General features: G+C 38.6%; 1 pseudogene; it reads right to left on the bottom strand.

The window, feature by feature from the left end:
- Nucleotides 1–3377: 3377 nt before the first annotated feature.
- On the bottom strand, nt 3378–4438 carry LOC121978338 (annotated as a pseudogene).
- Nucleotides 4439–15283: the final 10845 nt, after the last annotated feature.

The raw sequence follows: 15283 nt of genomic DNA, 5'->3' as shown, positions 1-15283 counted from the left end.
AATACTAGGCATGGAGACCCAACAGGTCACGGTTGACCGGAAGTTGGGTTTGGGACTTTGGACTTGAGTTTGAGTCAAGTTCAGAGTGTTCAATCGATCGGGTGATTGATTGAATAGGGTCCAAATCGATTGGTCGATCGATTTGGATTGTGTTGCGCTTGTGGGAAGGCCCAATCGATCGGTCGATCGATTGAGATATGAAATTGTGAGTACAAAGACTTTCCCAATTGATCGGGCGATCGATTGGGAGTTGCCAATCGATTGGCCGATCAATTGGGCTGCAGAAGCTCTCACGCAAATGCGAGAGCACAGAAAGGTTTTGAATCGATCGGGCGATCGATTCAGGAAGTCCCAATCGATCGGTCGATCGATTGGGAAGTGACCATTACGCAGGATGCAAGTGATGGAAGGTTGCGATGGAGCGGTGCTGACGTGGCAATCGATTGGAGATGAATTCGATCGATTGGGAGCACTATTTAAAGCCTGGGCGGAGCATTTTCTTTGCCAGAACTTTGCGTTCTTTCCTTCGATTCCTCTCCAATTTTCACAGCGATTTCTCCATATCTTTACAGCCAATTCTTGAAGGCTCTTGGGTTGCATCCCCAAGGTTCAAGAGGCTACTACAAGCAACAAGTGAGCTAGAAGAAGAGTGTATTCATTTGTATTTGTTTTTCTTCTTCTTGTGGAAGTGTTGTGTTATAGTGTGAGTATGTACGAGGCTTCTCCGCCTCAGGTTGCGACCGAGAAGGAGTTATTCTTACTGGAGATAGCGTGTCATGTGTGGATCCTTGGATTAATCACCTCTTCTTGAGGTGGATACCAAGTAAATCATAGTTGTTAGCATTGTGAGTGTTTGTCTTCGAGTATTCCGCTGCACAACAACAAGACGAAGCAAACCGACGCAAGCGCGACAAAACGTTATTCATCCCCCCCTCTAGCGGGCACAAAGGTCCCAACATAGACCACCCAGTGCTATTATTGGAACTTCCATGTATAAGCATGCTACTTCCTATCATCAGCACTCGATAGCATTTTCATGTATAAGCGTGCTAAATTTGAACAAGCATTCTTAATAATCATAACAGAACTAGATGCATAAAAGTTATAAAAATGGTAATTTCTTACTTGGAGGTTGTTGGACCAATGCTTGAGGTGTGTGACGGAAGGATGGAACTTGCTTTGATACCAAACTGTAATGCCCGCCCTTACTCATACTCTTAACCTACAGGACAAACGTTACTCTTTCCTCGTACATCCAAATTTTCGGCATTCTTACCTGTTATGTGTTGCTTAGTCCATAGATCTATTCTAACCTGTTATGTCTTGCAGTCACATAGGGCCGAAGGAAGTCGGAAGGTTTTAGTGGGTCTGGGTTGTGTGGCCCTGACAGGTGTTGTACTCTCAACTGACACAGGGCATGGCCGTGTGAGGGTCACACGACCGTGACCCTTGGGAGAGGACGGAAGGGGCACGGCCGTGTGAACTCACACGTCCGTGTCACTTCGGCCGAGAGAAGGAGAGGCACGGTCGTGTGGAATCACATGGCCGTGTAACATTGGCCGAGAGGAGGAGGTGCCTGACCGTGTGATCCCACACGGCTGTGTCACCTCGGCCGAGAGGAAGAAGGGCACGACTGTGTGGAATCACACGGTCATGTTACCTTTGGCCGAGAAGGGGAAGGGCATGGCCGTGTGCTTCCACACGGCCGTGTTGCCTTGGCCGAGAGGAGACAGCGCACGACCGTGCGAACCCGCACAGCCGTGCCACGGGTCGTGCGGAGGAGCCCCTTTCTCTTCCGAAACATGCTTGTTCTCCTCTTTTTCACTTTTACTTACCATTCCAAATTCTGCCAAGCCGTCAAATTCATCCTAAACCAAGTAGTGCCAGTATCTTAGGTAAAGCGGAGAGGAGAAAACAAAATTAAGGTTCTACATGTTCCCCATAATAGCAATTTCTCTGATTTCTTTCCATTGTTCCGCCATACACGCACACACCCTTAAGCACCGCTCCTGCTGCCTCCTCCTACTCGAGCTTTCCTTTACCTTTATCTGCAGTATAAGGAAATGCAAATATATAAGCGGATGCTTAGTAAGTACTATCTACTCACAAAAAGATGCATTAACAGAGGACATGCTTTTTAAACTGCTTAAAGAAAAATGCAACATTTTAAACATGCTTTTGCTAGTAGATCACACTAAAACCGTACTCCGGAAATATGTAGATGCCATGTATTTTCAATCCAATTTATCACGCAAACCGACAACTAAAAACCATGCTAGTAACGAAATAAAAACAGACATCTTGGCAAACTATTGAGTTTATCACTGTTGTACTACATAATTCAATTCTCAACTTAGGAAACTCCACTAGACAAACCATGAAGTTTAAAACTTTATAGTACATATTAGTGAAAATAATAATCACTTGCTTGGGCCCGACATTGTACCATTTTATGTGCATCCTCAATAAGATTCGAGGTAGCTAATCTCGAACCCATTAAGGTACTACTAGGCGGTCTAGGAGCCTAGGGGCGATCTAGGAGCCCACCCAAGGACCTTGTGTCCAGTACATGCCTTTCTAAAGTAAAATACTTCCTTTTGACTATTAATTTCTTGTACTTGCACTTGCTTGGCATTTAACCAAACACCTTATGTGCGCTTAATTGCCTCATACTTATAGGGAAACACTTTATGCACTTGATTATACTTCTTAGTCCCTAAACTTAATGGGAAGCAAACCAAGATGATCTAAGCATGCTCTTAATCCCAAAACATTATAGGGTATCTTACATCTCATAACATCTATATTCTTCAACATGCAACACGTTTAAAACCTATCATAACATGTATTAACGAAGCTACTTATACTGCAGGTGAGAGGTACTTACTTCCTTTCGCTAAATCTTACGATTATAAAGTGCAAGGAAGACCCCAATATCCACCCTCGTATGCCTTAATCTCCGAGTCGCCCTTCTTTTGCATGCTATCTCCTTGGGAGAGACCCTCCCCTTAGATTCCCTCCTTGGAAAGCTTTAAAACTTGGAGTCCTAGGTTTCCTTGGCCGAAATTTCCAAGGAGGGAGAAGAGAATTCGGCTAGAGAGGAAAGAGGAGGCGGAAGATTAGGTTTTGATCTCATCCAACCCTTTTTATACTAACTGGAAGTTGGAGTATCTCTTCACACCTAATCCACATATAAGGAATTTTTTCATATTATTTATATGATGCTTTACCACCACCTAATGGCTACTTAAACAAATTTCAAGCAAGAGGTCTCGAGTTCAAATCCTAGCCTAGGTCATTTATGCATATTTTTTTACTTCTTTTTTCTTCTTCTATTTCTTTTTGCGCTTTGTAAAAATATAGAAAATTAACGAGTGTTACAATAATGGACTCTTTTGATGGAAGATGCAATGATCAACTTCAAATTCATCAAAAGATGGTGTGTATCGTGTAATAAAAGGGTTTAATTGAATTCCTCAAAGAATTTGAGGAAAGGTCTGTTTATGTGTGATCATTGAACAAAGTGTTGGAACATCTATGTACTTAGGTGCCAGTCTCGCTCGCACAACATATCTGATGCAGCCATACACTTAATGCATTCACCTGATATATAGGCATGGGGTTCATTTGGACCAATATATAGTGCTTCACCTGGGTTGAGCTTCACATAATTGAGGAAAAAGGCTGCCAGAACACCAACATCAGCGTGATATTGCTTCTCCATAAGTAGTGCTAGTTGTTCTCTCTCTGATAACCTCCTAATCTTATTTTCTGCTTCTAAGCGATTTTTTTGTTTAGAAACCAATGCTAAGATTCCATCTTTATTTGCTGACATAAGCTTTGTGAAGACAGATTGAACAATAGCTTTTACATTCACGTAGACATTTAGCTCTCTCATGCATATAATTTTGCTTGTTGCATCATTACTAACTAGCTCTGTAATTTCAGCCACACCGATAAGGATATCCTTAAGTTCCTCTATGTTGACAAAACCATATAGCGCTTTGAACTCTATCAAAGCAATCGCCATCTCTGGCTTATGGTTTGGGTCCTTATAAACATTTGGTTGCATCATATGAAGCATCCTTGCTAGCTCCTTTTCTGGGTGCGCTTGTATGGACAATGCTACAGTCACCAATAATATCTTGAACAAGAAAGGCAGGTTCGTTCCCCATTTCACCACGACCTTATCTCCCAGAGCACCAGGGTTCTCTCGAATCCACTTCTTAAGTGTAACTTCCTCCGAATCTGAGCCCCCAAAGGAAGGTCCCAACTCGTGCGTGCCCATCTAGAACTCTACATAAGGATGAGACGGATCGATCTGGGCGCCAGAGTTTCGCTTGAACAGACGCGCCACCGTCGAATCCTCCCCGCGGTGTCCCCAATCGTAGTTCTGGACCTAGCACCGAAGTCGCAACGGCTTCAGCGATGCCTCCATTGCCTCCGACGAGAACAGAAACCCTATGAGGAGGAGGGATGAAGGTTGGGACTCTTCATTGTGGAGGCATTGTTGCGGAGGAAATTCTTACATCGTGGTGGAGGCAGTGTTGCAGAGGAATCATGGTGGAGACACATAATGGAGCCTGACAGCGGTGATTGGAATACGTGAGTGTGGGTGAGAGAAGTAGTGATGTTGAGAGGAGCATCAACAGGGATGGATGTAGACCTGACCCAGGATGTAGACCCGACCCCGGGCCAGGTCTGGCTCGGGCTCGGCCTGGGCCCGTAACTGGGTCAACAGGTCGATTGCCCGTTGACCCAATTTGCCGGGTCGAACTGGAACTGGCCCGACAAGTCCTTTGGTGCAAAACTGGCGGACTACCGGTTCAACCAATTTGTTTTTTTAATGGCTTGAAAATCGGTGTTTCCTAGCCGTTGAATCACCGATTTAACCGACGGTTCCTAGTCGTTGGGGGAGGGTGGGGGTTTTTTGGATATTTTTTTTAACGGTTAAGATCATTTAACCATTTTTTGATTGATGACTATGATTTAGTGTCTGTTACTATCAAAACTCTATAAATAGAGAGCTCATTTCATCATTTTCATACACATCTTTTCTACTCTTAATCTCAATTTTGTATTCTCTACGTGCTTTCATTTCCAATTTTCAATTATAATGGAAGGAGGTCGCGGAGGTACATCATCTCGAGCTCGGAAGGGAAAGAAAATAATGAATCCGCGAGAGGAGGACTCCAACATTCAATCCACCGATGATGAGATCGATCATCTTCTAAATCCGACACCTGAAACACAAGGAAGTACTAATGCAATTACTTCTAAGGTTCGGGAACTTCCTCCTCTAAAGTCTTCTATTTTCACTAAACATTTTGAGAATGTCATTCTTCCGTCGGGAGAAATGCGTGCAAAATGTAAGCACTGCAATGCTTCCTACAAATTCCAAGCCGTCGCTGGCTATTGGTTGTTGAAACGACATGTAGAAATGAAGCACCCGACGGAATATGGATTCGACCGTTCTCAAACATAATTATCAAGAATTTCTTCAACTAGCGGTAGTACCGATTTCGGTTTATTTTTATATTCAGATAATAAATTAAGATAATCATTAGCTAAATTTATTTCCGTAGAACATCTTTCTTTTAGTTTTGGATCTAAATGCACATTTGAGCATTTTTGTAAAGAATCTCTTAATCCATATGCTAAACATATTCCTAGAACTACACTTACTCGTATAATTAAAAGATTAGTAAAACAAGAAAAAAAGAATTTAAATGATGAATTTAGTAAATTAGATAATAAAATTTCTTTATGTTCCGATATTTAGAGTGATCATTGGCAAACACATTCGTATATGGGTGTGACTTGCCATTGGATCGATAACTCTTGGAACATTCAAAAAAGATTGTTAGCTTATAGAGTTTTTGATGAATCATATAATGCTCATAACATCACACAATTATTATGTTTAATTTTAGAAGAATATGACTTAACTCATAAAATATTTTCTATATCATTAGATAATGCTAGTTCTAATATCACTTGTATAGATGATCCCAAATTTAATTGTCAACCTATTATTGACGGGTTTTTTTTTCATATTCGTTGTGTATGTCATGTTTTAAATTTATATGTTCAAGATGGATTAAAAATTTTAGAAAATTATATTAAACCAATTAAAATTAAAATTTCTTATTTATGGTCTCATCCATCTATAATGAAACAATGGGGTAGATTTTGTAAAACTAATGAATGAGACCTAAAAAATTTTCACGTGATGTACCAACACGTTGGAATTCAACATACCAATTATTACAAGATTCATTTGAATATAAAGAATTATTATGTTTATTTTTTTGCACAAAATACTAATACTAATATATATTTATTGTCGCAACAATGGAATATTTGTAGTAGTATTTGTGAAATTTTAAAATTATTTAATAATGCAACCGAACAACTTTCCGGTGCTTATTATCCCACTGCTCAATTAGTTTTAGAAATTTTTTCTAATATAGTATTAATTTTAAATGAACATATTAATAATGAATCTTTATCTCCTTGCATCTTAGCTATGAAAACTAAATGGAAAAAATATTTTTATTTTATTTCTGAAATTTATTTAATTGCATTTGCTTTAGATTCTAGATTTAAATTAGAAGTTTTATAAGAAATGTTAACTTTATATTATGACGCTTTAATTCCAATTAAATATTTTTCTTCTCCGGATCCCGTTAATATTATATATAATGTTAGAATTTATTTATATAATATTTATAATCAATATTATGCAAAATATGGAACACAAATTAATATTTCTGAAATACAACAAACTACTAGTAGTAATTTAAAACTTACAAAAGCACAACTTTTATTAAAAGAATGGGCAAAACGTCCACGAGGATCCTCAAGTTTCACACAGGAACTTGAGAATTATTTTACGACTTTTTTTTTATTTTAATGAAGCAAATAGCGAAAATTTTGATATCTTAAAGTGGTGGTCACAGAAGGCTCAAAGCTTTCCCGTCCTCTCCGTGATCGCCAAAGAAATTTTAGCTTGTCCAGTGTCAAATGTTGTTGTGGAGCAGATGTTTAGTGCCGACGGCAACATATTAGATGAACGACGATCAACTTTGTCTCCCGACTCATTGGAAGCCCAAGCATTACTGGACGATTGGACCAAAGCGGAGAAAAGAATCCAAGGAATGCAACTTTCAGATGATGAAGTTGAAGATTTTGATACTGAAGGAACAAATATGACAAGAATGGGAAATGAAAGTGAGTGAAAATGTAAAAGAACTACGTGGGCTTTGATTCTCCTAAGGGGATATGTAGACAACTTAAATAAGTGCAAACTCTTTTTTTCAATAAATTTTAATTTGTAATTTTTACCGTGGCGAATCGTGACGAACCGTGAATCGGCGGTTCCGAACCGTGAACCATAACCATCTTGGGTGATTAAAGTTAAGGGTTGACCTGCCTGGAACCGTCGAACAAGCGGTTCCGAACCGTCGGTTCTGAACCATGGTTAGATCTAGATGGATGAGGTTGGGTGAGAAGAGCAACGACGACAATAGCAGGTTAGGAGGAGAAAGGGAGAGGAACAACGACAGGGATTCATGAGCATGAGTGAGAGGAACGCGATAGTGAGAATAGATTTGGGAGAAGAAAGGTTATTTGAATATTATACGGTGACATTGATAAAGTTTGTTACCATAAATAGTCTAATATGATATTTTAATATTAAAAATAATCTTTTTTGATAAATATCATTAAAAATTATTTATAATTGCATTTAAATTTAAATGTCATTAAGAAAGTATCGTAATAGGCTATATTTTTAGTAGTGTAGGTTAATATCTGACAGAAAGTCTAATTAAGTCTTCGGAACCTGACAACGACTAAGTCCAGATGAGTCATCTGGTAAGAAGACCTGGTGGGTTAATGAGATCAGAGTCAAGTAAGTTTATAAATGGTACGTGAGGTAAGCATTAAAGGAAAGAGATCTAGTGAGGGCAAGCCCTAATGAGACTGTAGGTGCTGATCCAACTTAGATCTATTTTGGATATTTAAGTTGAAACCAACACTGGATTCTGATCTTGATAAGACAGAATATAATTAATAATAGTATATTATTTTTATGTGCTAACTCTGTTTTACATGTTACCTTTTATTATTTGAACTAACATGTTTTGTAGGAGCAAAGTGCAAAAATTTAACCTCATATGAACAGTGTTAGAGAAGCCTCAAAGCTGACTGAAAGCACTCTAGATGGCTGAAGGTGCCTCCGCACAGATAACCTCATGGATGAAGTTTCGCTGAATGGAGGTACCTCGGAGCGAACTAGAGGCGCCTCGGAGAGAACTGGAGGCACCTCAAAGCTTATGGAACGCGCTTTCAAGCGGATAAAGGTTGAAGTCTTCAGATCAAATACGCGCCATTGAAGGCACTTGAACCATTGGAAGTTCCTCCAATGTTGTTTATAAAAAGCATTCAACCAGCGTCAAAGACACAACATTTCTACGTGATTCCTCGACCTTTCGGCTACTCCGACTTCATACTATTGTTATACTGTAATGTTGTTATACCCGACTATTACAGACAGACCAACACCAACGCACGAGCGCATTCAAATTCCATCTAAGTATTGGGTAATAATTTTAGTTTAAAGTCAATTATTGCTTAAAGAAAGTGTAGGTATTGTTACACTTTCTTCTATATTTGTGTATTCATTTTCGATGGATTAGTGGATCACCTATCGGAAAAGTCCAAAGGATCTGGATCTTGGAGTAGGAGTCGTCAAAGACTTTGAACAAAGTAAAAAAAATATCATGTTCTTTTTTCTTTCTATTTTTCTTGGTTTATTTTTCCACCGCGCACTCATTTTAAAAAGTCAAAAAAGAAAGATTTTAAATACATGTGATTCATCCCCCTTCTTAGATGCATCGATTCTTTAACAGGTTGGGGTGATATTTTATTTAGAAAAATATCTAAACATGACCCCAAAGACTCTGAAACCTTATGTAGACATGCCTCTAAAAAATTTAAAGAAAAAGATTATTTAACTTCTCTAAATTATAAAATCTTAGCAGTAATTTATTGTTTAGAAGCTTTAGATTATTTATCTAAGAAACAAGAAATTATCATCCGTACAGACTGTGAAGTCATAGTAAAATATAGTCAATAAATTAAAGGATTAAGAAAATGGTGAAGCACCAAAAGATGACTCAAATTTACATATACCATTATTAATAAAGGGTTAAGAATTAAGTGAGACATATTAAAGGAGTTAATAATTCCCTAGCTGATATATTATCATGACTATTATATTAATCTTCTTATTCTATAGGAAATGAACTGAATAAAAAAAGTATGTACTTTTGCCACTAAAACCTTGTAATTTGGCAATCAAGACTTATAACAATTTACACAATATGAAGACCAATTCCATTTCCCCTCCAAGACAAAATGGACCATATACAAAACTGCTTACTTGATAATATCTGGAATATTCCTACAATTTTTGGTAGCTCTATTTACAAAATTGCTATGATTAATGTCTTTGTCTAATTACTTTCTCATAACAATACAAAAGTTGGTTGGCAAGAAATTCTCTTGCTATATTGTATTTTCTGGAATACAAGCTGAAGTATACTCTACTTGGGAAGAAGCTAACTTAGCAATATAAGATTGTGAACATCCCCATTTCAATGGTTTCCATTCTCTTGAGGAAGCCTTTGATGTTGCTCGGACTCATCTTGGTCCTAACTTTTCCGTTAGTACTTTACTAAAAACAGTCCCAACAACCTCTAGTCCAACAACTAAAACTTATGCTCAAATACTTACCACTGAAGCAGCTTCAGATAAGCTTCCCTCATCATAGCAACCTCATCGGCCCAACTACTTAACTGTGGCTAAACTTAAAGAACGAGTCATTGCTATAGCAAACCAAAGAGCTTCTAAAACCCATTTATTGGGCCTCTCAACACAATACCAGTTGGCATCACTTCATATGTTTGTGGTTTAGCAGAACACACTACTTTTCAAACTTTTCTAGAATTATGTGAAACACTCAAAGCCTTCCATAAAAATCTTCCCCGGGATGACTATTGTTTATAAAGCAAATTTTAGTTCAAAATTGAAGTGTCAAAATCTAAGCCAAGCTTGTACTGATTCTGCTAAGTATGGGTACCAATGTCAGCTACTCTATTCATTTTCGGAAAGCCAACATTGACTTCAAAGCTTATATTGTCACCTCCTACAAAGGAAGATAGATAACACTATTTACTTTGATAGACTGCGGTCTCTTTTACAAACTCTGTGTACATGACCCAGACCCAGTGAAGACTTTTCCAAAGAAGAAGAAGAAACATTCATTGTTTGTACGTTGACAGTTCTCCTCCAAAATGGATTGAACTTAAAATAGAACTTGCCAGACACTTGATCAAAATGGATATTAATAAAGTCGGAGGATATCAAGAAGAACTTGAAGATTATCCCTTGGATCTATACATTGATTCGAAAGCCCTACCAACCTTAGCCGATCAACTTAAACATTGGAAATTTTCTGTTCAAGGCACTAATTGGTCTTTGGACAGACTTGAAGATCCTGAGAACTACTTACTCATTGAATAATCATTCACCGAAAATATCTATTGGCACAAAGATATGGGTATCAAATTTTTTTCCCTTCTAGTTTACTAAGCAACTACACTCTTCCAACATTATTAGAGAAAAATTAAATGACTTAACAACAAAAGATTAGCCAACTCAGCCCTTTCAATCAGAGCTTACAGGGCAACCCTATATTGTACCCATTCTACCACTCAGGCCTGCAGTTCTCAAGCTCTATCCTTAAACTTAACGGATGAACACAACCTAGAAAATATGATGGAACCATAAAGTGATGTCAGCCATGATGCCAAACTTATAAAGTGATGATAGTCATGGCATACAACTCCACTCTCTCCACTCATAATAGTACATTCTCCACTCACAACTAGGGGTACAAATGAATCATGTCGGCTCGCGAGCTTTTCGAACAGGCTCGAAAAATATTTAATTCGTATTCGAATTTATCGAATTCAAGCCGAACTCGAACATGTTTGTGTAGGACCGTTGGGCCGGCTAGGAGGAGGTTGTTGGATAGTCCTGTAGAATAAAACAAACAACCCTTCCTCGAACTCTTTAAGCTAACACTTGTATATATAAAGTAAGCAGATAAACTAAAAGCATAAAGAAAAAACGAGGCACAAAAGGTTTACTTGGTTACAACCAAGGAGGTTGTTAATCCAAGGAAGATTAAGCTCACTAAAAACTCCTTCAGGCGGAGAAGCCTCGTACAGCGTTGAAGTGCAGAAAACAGAAGCTCAACTAAAACTCTAAAGCGCACAAGCGTTGGATTTACAGTTCTGAGTCCGTTTTTGAAGCTTCTGGACCAAGGCTATATTTATAGCCTTGGTCGGGGTGCCTGGAAGGGTTCCGGGCGCTCTGGGGGGATAAAACTTATCTCCCAACGTTCAGATCGAGTCAAAACTCGATCTGGTCAATTTTACTGCTCAGGGCGCCCCGGAGGGTTCCGGGCGCCCCGGAGCCCAAAGTCAACAGTTGTTGACTTTTTCGTCCGGGACTTCTTCTCTGGTTCAGTCCCGCCTCGGTCCGGTTCTTCTCCTCCGGATCCGCTCGCTTGGGTGATCTCTGCCATCCGGAAAAGGGCTCACCCGAACCCAACTTCCGGTCTTCTCGAGCAGCCTTCCGCTCCGGCTTCTCGTCCCTCGAAATCGCTGCGTGTTTCCTTCTCGTCCACCAGCGTACTCATCCGCAGTTTTCGTCCCTCGGTCGCACCTCGTGCCGACCTTCTCGCTAGCTGTGTCTCTTACTACCCGAGCAATCTTCCGCTCCGGCTTTCGTCCCTCGGAACCACCGCACGCTTCCTTCTCGTCCACCGGGGTACTCTTCCGCAGCGCCTCGTCCCTCGGACGCACCGCGTGTCGTCCTTCTCGCTAGCTGCATCTTCCACTCGAGTACCTGTGCTCCTAAGCTCCTGCACACTTAGACACAAGGTTAAAATAACGCAGGACCTAACTTAACTTGTTGATCACACCAAAACAACATTGGGGTTCCAACAATCTCCCCCTTTTTGGTGTGATCAACCCAAGTTAAGCTAGGGTTACAAATAGACATAGAATAAAAACAATTTATTGCAATAACATGCAACATGATAGAAAAAATTGAATTTCAAAAATTTTCAATTTTCTACCTCCCCCTAGACTTATACTTTCCCTTCTCCCCCTTTGATCACAATAAAAATGAGGTTTCAAGAAAAATAATCTAAGGGTTTGACACTTAGAAAAATTATAGAAATATATTTCAATGTTTTTCGGAGAAAAAATATTTCCAAGTTAAAGAAAAAAATTTCTAAGTCAAAGAATGACTTTTGAAAAATTTCTAAGTTTTCACCAAAAATAAATCTTTCTAAGCCCAAAAATTTATGCAAGAAAATTTAAGAAAATTGATAGCATTAAAAAAAATTTCTATGCATTTATTTATTTATTTTATACTGATACTTATATCAGCAAGTTTTAAATTTCCATTTCAATTTTTCATAACTTCTCAAATTACACTTTTTCAAATTTAAAGCCACAGAAATTAAACATGCAAATAATTTGTATCATGTTAATTTCTATTATTTTTTGAATTTCAACTTCACAAAAATATTCAAATAGCATAGATTTTAACTTGATAAAATTTTTCGACAATATAAAAAATTCTTTCAGCAATGTGCAAAATTCGTTTGAAAGAATATTTTGTAATTTATAAGAATTTTTTAACAACAAAAATTCTAATTTACAGGAATCTATTAACAATAGATTTCTTAATCTGAAACACCTTTTTGGTGACTCAATTTCTAAATCGCAAAATTCTTTCGCGAGAGTAATTTGTAATTCGAAAAATTCTTCTAATTTGCATAATTCTTTTGTCAAAATAGTTTTTAATTTACAAATTTCTTTTGATAATATTTCTAATTTGCAAGACAAATTTGACAATTGATTTTCTAATTCAAAAAACTTTTTCGGTAATTCAATTTTTAAATCGCAAAAATCTTCAGGCAATTTTTCTATTGAATTAACCGGTTGTTCAGAGGGTAGAGACCATACCTTACTTACCTCGTTGGTAGTTGGTTCTCCCCCTGTTGAATTGCTTTCTTCCGAAGTCTCTCCCTCTTCATCGATGCTCATCTGGGATGTGCTTATAGCTTCGGGATGTACTTCGACTGTTGGGGTTGTCTCGGTAATTTCTTCCGTCTCGTATTCTTCTGATGATGGCTCGATGTCTATTGAGGGGACGACTTCAACCGGTTCTTCGTAGAGTTTTAAGAACTTTTCCGAAAGTTCTTTTGCGCTTTTATATTCGCCAACTCTATCAAAATCTTTATTTGGTATAGCGGTTAGAATATGAAACTCTGCCCGACCGTTTGCCATAAACTCGTCGCGTTGCTTCTCGTTCCAGAGGCGTATGTCGATCTTTTCTCCGTTTGCTTTCTTTGGTGCTTCATAGCCAGATTTCATTATTAAAGAAATACCAATATCAGAGTTAAGAAATACCTTCATTTGTTGCTCCCAAGAAGCAAGCTCCCCCTTGAATGCTGGTGGGTAGTCGCTAGCTCCGGCCATTGTTTTGTTACTTCAGACGGCGCTTAGTCCTTCTGAGGCGTCTCGGCTTTGATACCACTTGTAGGACCATTATGGCCGGCTAGGAAGGGTTGTGTTGTTTTATTCTACAGGACTATCCAACAACCCCCTCCTAGTCGGCCGCAACGGTCCTACAGTTTGAACTTTTTTCGAGCTGAACTCGAGCCCAAATTATATTGTTTGAATGTTCGTGAGACGCTCATGAGTTTTAATATTTTATTAATATAAGTTAAAGTAGCTATTTTCGAACAATAATTCGAATCATTTGTGAACATGTTCGAATCTTTCAAGCCGAACTCAAACCCGAGCCCTAATTCGAACTGAACTTGAACAAAAAATTTTAAATTTTTCGAGCCTCGAATCGAGTTTGAACTCGAATATACCTATTTCAAGCCGAATTTGAGCTTTAAATTTTTCTACATATTCGACTCGATTCAGTTAGTTTACACCCTTACTCACAACAGTAACTCTACTTTTTTCTGCCACTCCACTCACAATAGTACCTCCACTTCTTTCTGCCACTTGCTGAACCACCTCTTCCAAGCCCCCTTTCTTCTTTGCACGCCAGCAACATTTTCCTTCCTCCCGAAGCCTCTTCCAAGCCCCCCCCCCCCTTTTCTTCTTTAGGTGCCGGCAAAGGTCTCCTTCCTCTTTACACCATCTCTTTTCTTCTCAGCAAAGCAACCTTCTCCTCATTTTATTAAAAGGCCTTAGTTCTCTCCTTGCAGGGCATTCAATGCAATGTATAAGTAATCTCCTCGTGAGCAAGTTTGGTGTGCAAGTTTCATAGTTTGTAAGTTCCTAGTTTTTGCGCATGTAATTATTGTTGGGTTCGGAGCGCAGCAGAAGACATATATTGAATCATGGATCTTTCGTGGTATATATAGTTTTACATAAAATAATATAAAACATACCTCGAGTCCTCGATAGGTGTGAATAATATCACAGACAGATAAGACAGATAAGAGCCCCACGTGTGACTCCTCTATCGGTATCCACGCGCACTAGATCACGAACTTGACACGATCTGTTAGGTGCTAGCCTCTTGGATCGACAAAGCCTTGGAAGCACTACGATCTCTTCCAAACGAAGAAGAAGTTGATGAGGGAAACTCACAGAGAATCAATTCTCCTCTCGCATCCTTCCGAGGATGGCTACTTATAGCCTCCAAGGAATACGAAGAGTTAAGTTCTCAATAAATTCATCATTTATGATCTTCATTAATTAGAAAGATGAAGAGTTATAGGCTCCATAAATTCTTCATTTATAACCTTTATTATGATAACTCTTCAAATTCTTCATTAATTATCATTATGATGACTTTTCGAATTCTCCATTAATCATTATGATTATGGCTATTCGAATTCTCTCTTCTTTGTATCAAATAAATCCATATTTGATTTTTATCTCGACTAGCTTCCGATACCATTGTTCATGTCTACGTGCTATGCGTGCAATCCTCTAGGTTTTATACATGAAGGCAGTGTAAATCCATACACAGACTAAGGTAACCGTCTAGCAACAGTTTTAAGTCACCCAACGCGATAAAATTAATATCAGTCATAAAATGTAAACCACTATGAACCGATTACTGTGTAATTCAATCTCTTCATCTAAGCCTACATCCCAATTAATTC

The sequence above is a fragment of the Zingiber officinale genome, chromosome 4B (assembly GCF_018446385.1).
Source record: "Zingiber officinale cultivar Zhangliang chromosome 4B, Zo_v1.1, whole genome shotgun sequence".
Taxonomy (NCBI): Eukaryota; Viridiplantae; Streptophyta; class Magnoliopsida; order Zingiberales; family Zingiberaceae; genus Zingiber; species Zingiber officinale.
The sequence above is the reverse complement of the archived record's forward strand: the minus strand, read 5'-3'. Positions and strand labels throughout refer to the sequence as shown.